The 6,212-nt window shown below is 44.6% G+C and overlaps 1 long non-coding RNA gene across 1 annotated transcript in view; it reads left to right on the top strand.

Moving 5' to 3' along the window:
* Nucleotides 1–1,781: 1,781 nt before the first annotated feature.
* Nucleotides 1,782–6,212, top strand: part of LOC109300456 — a 14,921-nt gene continuing 10,490 nt past the window's right edge. The window contains exon 1 of the long non-coding RNA XR_002098237.1: nucleotides 1,782–1,863. This is a non-coding gene — a long non-coding RNA (uncharacterized LOC109300456). The remainder of the gene's footprint in view (nucleotides 1,864–6,212) is intronic.

Here is a 6,212-nt window from a genome sequence, read left to right as displayed (position 1 = left end):
CCCCCCAGCTCAGTGACTGGTGCCTCCTGGATCTGGGAGGGCACCCAGGGTCTCCCTGTGGCTGATTTTGCTGCCGAGTGTGCAGGGGGCTCCCACATGCTCCTGTGGGATGCTCCATCCGCCCCAGCATTGCAGCATTCATGAGCTGCACCTGGTACCTCGAGGTATGTAGAAAAAACATTTATAGCTGCGTCTATGTCTGAATCACTGATTCTCTGAATCAGCATTGAATCTTCAGATTCAGATTCAGCTGAATTGAATCAGGACAGTGATCTGAATCAAATCATTGTCCCTGATTTGGGCTGAATCCAAATGCAAATCAAATAGGGCCTGTTTCACACACCCCTACTGAGGACTAGATGAGCTTCAACAATCTTCTTGCAATATCTCATGTTGATAATACAGCATTTTCCATTCATTATGTTCTTCCCTCTGAGATATCTGTAACAGCTAGGGAAATGAAAAATACCTGTATGCTTCTGCTGGCTAACTCAGCTGGCTAACTGTGTTCATTTCCCTGCTGCTTTAACTCTGGTCTACTGGTGACTTTTGATGGCATAGTTTTGTCAGCCAAGTGTATGAAAGGATTATACTCTTTCACCACCTCACATATGCCATGGAGAGATCTGGCAAAGAGAAGCAAAGAGAAAGTGTTTCCCTCTTCCAGGGTAGGAATCAAGCAGATGAATAGGTCAGAGGTTCACCATGGCTGATTAGAAAATCCTATCATACTGTATTAACACATCCAAATGTCTACAGCCTTTGAGCTACATTTGTGTATGGGGATGATAGGAGCTATGAGGCCTCCTTAATTATCAGTCAGGAGATCTGAGTTTGTAGTTGCTCCTTCTGGCAGCATTTTAAGTGCAGTTTCCATAGGGGATATCTTTGCTGGTCTGTTGATTTTTAGGGAGTAATGTGGACTTGTAGAGGTGTAGGATGTTTCCAGTGAGATTAACATTATTACTTATAGCTAAGCAGACTGCTCAAGGCATATTTGGCTGTTGTTGCTGCCTGAGTATTTGAATTTTATTTTACATTTAGTGGAAGAAAAAACTGTGTTGTGATTGTCTTTGATGCTCCCAGTGGAGAAGTCTGGAGTTGGTGCTGCTGGGCAGTTGCGAAGTGAGCTAATGTTCTGTTTTAGCTCAGATAAAACATTCATCTTTGTTTACCAGGAAGTCAAAAGGTGTTTTTTCTAAACCTAGGCAGGGAACAATTTTCCCATCTCTCAAACATTTTGAAATGTAAAGAAATGTTCCTGTTTTTATATCACAAATAAATCCAAACCTTTGGAAGTATTCTATAACCAAGCAAAAGGAACAACGGGATTCAGGGGACTGGGTATATGGAAGAGCAAAACTCAAGCCCTGGCTCTTCCTGATTCAGGATAGGGAGTCTTGAGTCTGAGTTCCTTCAATATCAGGTGAGCTCCTCTATTCTAATTATTTAAAGTAGAATAGAAGCAGGAGGAGAACAAAGTAGCTTCGTTGCTCAGAGCATTCCCATGGAATGTGGGAGATTCCAGTTCAAATTCCTCCTTCATTTAGAGTAAGGACTTGAATATGTGTAAGCGACTGTGCCATTCATCAGAACATCTGGTGTGTGCTGGCCTATTGGATGTCGCCATTGTCCAGAGGAAGGATGGTCAATTGCCGAGCCAGATTCTGGAGGGCCCTCAGTGGTTCTCACCTGCTCTGACTTTGCTGGAATAAATGTATTTAATAGGGAGGAAGATGTATGTTCCATCCCTCCTGGTCCCCTCTTCGATCCTCCCATCAATTTTCCCGTTTTGCGGCTCCGCCTCCCCTACACCCCACCTAGCGCCAACCAATGATGTCAAATCCCAGTCTTCTGGGTTTGGTCACAGTGTTGGTATACATCTTGGCTATTTGAAATGGTATATCACATACGGATGTCAGTTAGCCTCACTGGGATCTTGCCTCAGTGGGGCTGATCTAGCCTCTACCTGGCCCGGGGTTATCTTGACTCCCGGTGTCAGTTTCAGTGCTCCTTGCTTGTTGTAGCTGAGTCATGGACAGCTGTCTCTTCTCTCTGTAGGTTCCTGGTAAGCCCAATCTGCCTGGGAGACATCAGGAGTCCACGTATCTGTTTCAGGTAAGTACCGCTGCCCTTCTGCGCTTGCAATTTGTCTCAGTCTTGGGGCTGCCACCACTTTCCTCCTGTGGGGCAGAGCTCTGTATTGGGCTGCTAAGTGCCCGGAGGGGAGCCCACTTCCAATCCCCCAGCCTTCCCATCTGTTGGGGGTTTTTATCCCTGGTTCTGTGAGCTGGCCAGTGAATCGGCGTTGGCAAGTGGCCACAAAACATGACCACACCAGTGCAGGAGCTGATCCCGGCTCCTCCTGGCTCAGCTGTTTCTTTATTGGGTTTTTTTTGCTTTCGCCACAGTGCTTTCTTCAGCTGTGCCTCTACTCCTGCTGCTCCTTTGGCTTGGTGTGGTCTTGCGCCAGTTCCACTCATCTTCCACCCCAGGTAAGTTCCCATCTGTCATTTTATATTTGTCACAATATGGATATCCCACATTCTGGCTAGCGCCAAGACCACCAGGCTTTTGACTATTCTCAGATTTCCCTGTGGGGGGACACTTGTTATCTAGGTTTCAGCATAAATGTCATCCTGGAACTGAGAAACCTTTACCCAATAAAAAGTTCTGTAAAAACTTCACTACTTCTAAATCCACCCAATCACTACAAGGATCAGTGTCAGTAAGTAGGTATTTTCCAATGGAATACCATTTTGGCAAAAAATTCCTGCCTAACTCCAAACTTTTTCACCAAATGTTGGAAAGATGACCTAGAGTAGTGTTTCTTAAGCAGGGTACTCTGGGTGCCACTGGATCTTTTGAAGGTGCCATAACGTGTGAGGCTGTAGGTGGTGAGCAGATAAATTAATTAGATAAGTGCAGGCTCAGACTTGTCTCTGCCTGGAGAATCCCCCATTCCCTTTGTAAGGCTCCTCTGCAAGGAAGCAAGTGCTGTAATCTATAAATTAGTTTTTTTAAATTGGGTGCCACTCCATTTACAAAAGTTACAGAGGAGTGCCTTGAGTCCAAAAAGGTTGAGGAAAACTAGAGCCTAGATATTAAACACAGGCCTGATAAGAGCACATGGACCACAGGCTAAATTATTTTAAATAGGCAATTCTAAAAAAAGACATATTGCCTGACTACTGCAATAGTTTCCACTGCCAAATAGTGAGACTAAAAATTTGACTAGTTATACTAACCTGATTAAGAATATTTTATGTAGCCTATGCATGCTCTCTCTATTTTTTTTTGGTTTCTCAGAATATAGTCATTAGTCTTGTTTATGGTAGATCTACAATGGCAATGTTCTACTGCAGAGCAACCCAATCAACAAGCTGAAGGCCTAGTTGGTCTGTCTCACAATGTGACTAATTCCCATTACCATCATTAGGAGTTATTCATATCCTGTGCTGTGAGTGTGTGAGGGTGCCTGTTCTGTCATGGTCTACAATATCTGCGCCAATTATAGAAGAAATATGCTGCGTGTATGCCAAGATTTGGTGAAAGTTGCTGAAGTCAGGAGGAGTCTTTCTATTGGCTTTAAAGACCTTTGAATCAAGGTGCCAAAAAAATGGAGAGGAAGACCAAACAAATGAGGGAAGCAAGGCTATTTTAGGAGTTCTACAGTGACCAATTAGATCAGAGCTAAGTAGAGATTATATTTATTTCAATAGAATAACTTGTGCTTTTAGATATGTTGGAAATAAAAGAAGAACAGGTCCCTATTAAGTAAAGCTATTTGTTTAGTGTCTGGGTTACTTTATCTAAGTTACTTTTACTTGTTTCCTTGTTCTTTGGTGGTGGTATCTGTTTTTGATTAGATTGCCCTAACTTGCTTTTAACTCAGAGGGATGGTAATCTTGAAAGAGCACCTTTTATACAGCCTCTATCAGAGATCTAACATTGATTTAATAGAACATCTCGTACCATCATATACTATTAAAACTCTGTCAGTGGCTGTCAGGAACTCACTCAAAGCACATAATTTGCCAGGTTTGCACCTAGAATGCCAACAGCTACTTTTGTTTGCATTAAGACACTTTCCTGGATTTTCTGCAGCATCCAGCTTAGTCTGAGCAGAGGGGAGGGGAGGGAAGCAACAAAAAGCTGGTTACAGGTCACTTTACCCAGCTCTGCAGGGCAAAACAGCAGAATGTATGTGCCAGCAGGGACTGGGGATTATTTCAGTGTGCCTACTCCCTCCCCCTTTCTCTTGCAACCCTGATATGCCCCATCTGGCAGGAGCTGTGAGGACAGAAGTTTAGGAGCTGGCTGTGCTGGCTTTGTGCCTCCTTGGTACTCTTTATGCAATTCTCTTTTCATGCTGCCTGGGCAGTGTAGAGGGGGAAAAGAGAGGACTGTGTTTCACAACCATTTACAACTCCCTTCACTGTTCAGAATGGACCCTGGGAAGCCTGCGACTGTCATCTCTTTCCTCTTTAGGTTGCATCATGTACAATCACTAGTTTATTGTCAGGTCACAATTGTTCTAGAGCAGGTATCTCTGGGTGATGACCAGTGAGGGGTTAATGTGTGGCCTGGGGGTTCCCACCAGGCCATCACTTCTTCCATTGATCCTGTTGCCATGGTGGTGTCTGGGGCAGGAAAGCCTGGCCAGAGGGGGCCTGATAAGCTCACTACCTATGTGGCAGAGAGGGGCTTGTGTTACCTGTGCACCAGTGCTCATGTGGAGGTGGTGGAGGGAGGGGAGGAGAGGTGGGGCAGCTGGTTTGCCCACAAAACAGCAGCAGTGGGCACGCTGTCCTACAGCATAGAGTGGGTCATGGTGTACGGCTCAAGGTTTACTCTTGAGTAGTTTACTCAAAAGTAAACTGCTCCCAGATTATTTGCATGTGTAGATGCATCCCGTGAGTGGCACACAGAATCCCTATTCCAGACCAAGCTATTGATGGCATGGTCATGCTTAAGAACTTACTGCAAATAGCTAGCAATGGATGAATGCCATAGCTAAAACTTAGTTGTCTTACTTTAGATGCCTAAATCCATATTTTTCTCAATTTGTTTTAATTCTTTTCTGGAAAATGTTTACCTTGCACTTTTGTGGAGGATGGGGGTGGATTTTATTATTATTATTATTTTATCTGAACCATCACCCCATGTAAATAACCTGCAAAAATCATCAGCCTGTATAAATAACCTGCAAAAATAACCTAATGGTGTTCTGTATAGTGCTTACATAACTGGTAATTAGTCATACTTTTTTGTCAGTGTATTCAACTCACTGTAGGGTTTGAATTTCCCCTGTGCTTGTTGGTGTTTAAAAGATCCTCTTACCAGGAAAGTCTGTAACTCATAAGAGCACAGAAATAGTTACAAGCGGACATCCGAGAGCTCCTGAGCCACATGAAATGAAGCTGATTAGGTCTGACTAAATGATTTGCAGCTGGGAGTCTATTATTCTGCTTCCAAAGCTTCATCACGGGAGAGAGACAATGAATGAACACTCTTAAAAGATAATGTGGCGTGTTTTCTTTGGGCATTATTGGCAAATTTTAATATATTTGAACAATAAAGTATGATTTTAACTAAGAGTTGTGGACTATCAATATATTTAGATTCTTTCTCTGACTGCTATAAGCAGCTTGAGCTGAGATTTAACAAGTAGCCAGTAGGGGTGTGCAAAATGGGCCGTATTCAATTTGGATTCAGATTAGTTGATTTGGATCAATGTCCCGATTCGATTTGGCCAAATCCATATCTGAAGATTCAATGCTGGTTCAGAGAATCAGTGATTTGGCCATAGACACAGCTTTAAATGTTTTTTCTACATACCTCGAGGTACCAGGTGCATCACGTGAACACTGCAATGCTGGAGTGGATGGAGTGTCCCACAGGAGCACGGGGGGTCCCCTGCGTGCTTGGCGGCAGACCTGGAAGTGGACTGAGAGTACTTCTGGTCCACTGCCGGTTCTGCTACTGAGCATGCAGGGGGCTCCCTCTCCTGCGCCCCCCACCCAGCTCGGCGATCGGCTGTGGGGGGACCCTGACCCAGGAGGCACCAGTCACTGAGCTGGGGGGAGGATTCCCCCCCACTCTGTGCTCTGCAGCAGACCTGGAAGTGGACTAGAAGTGCTTCTGGTCCACTTCCGGGCCCGCTGACAAACACACTGGGGACACGCCCTCCCCCCCCCCACACACACACA

The sequence above is a fragment of the Gavialis gangeticus genome, unplaced genomic scaffold (assembly GCF_001723915.1).
Source record: "Gavialis gangeticus isolate Ggan-Ray unplaced genomic scaffold, GavGan_comp1, whole genome shotgun sequence".
Taxonomy (NCBI): domain Eukaryota; kingdom Metazoa; phylum Chordata; order Crocodylia; family Gavialidae; genus Gavialis; species Gavialis gangeticus.
This window is presented reverse-complemented; position numbering and strand designations above follow the sequence as displayed.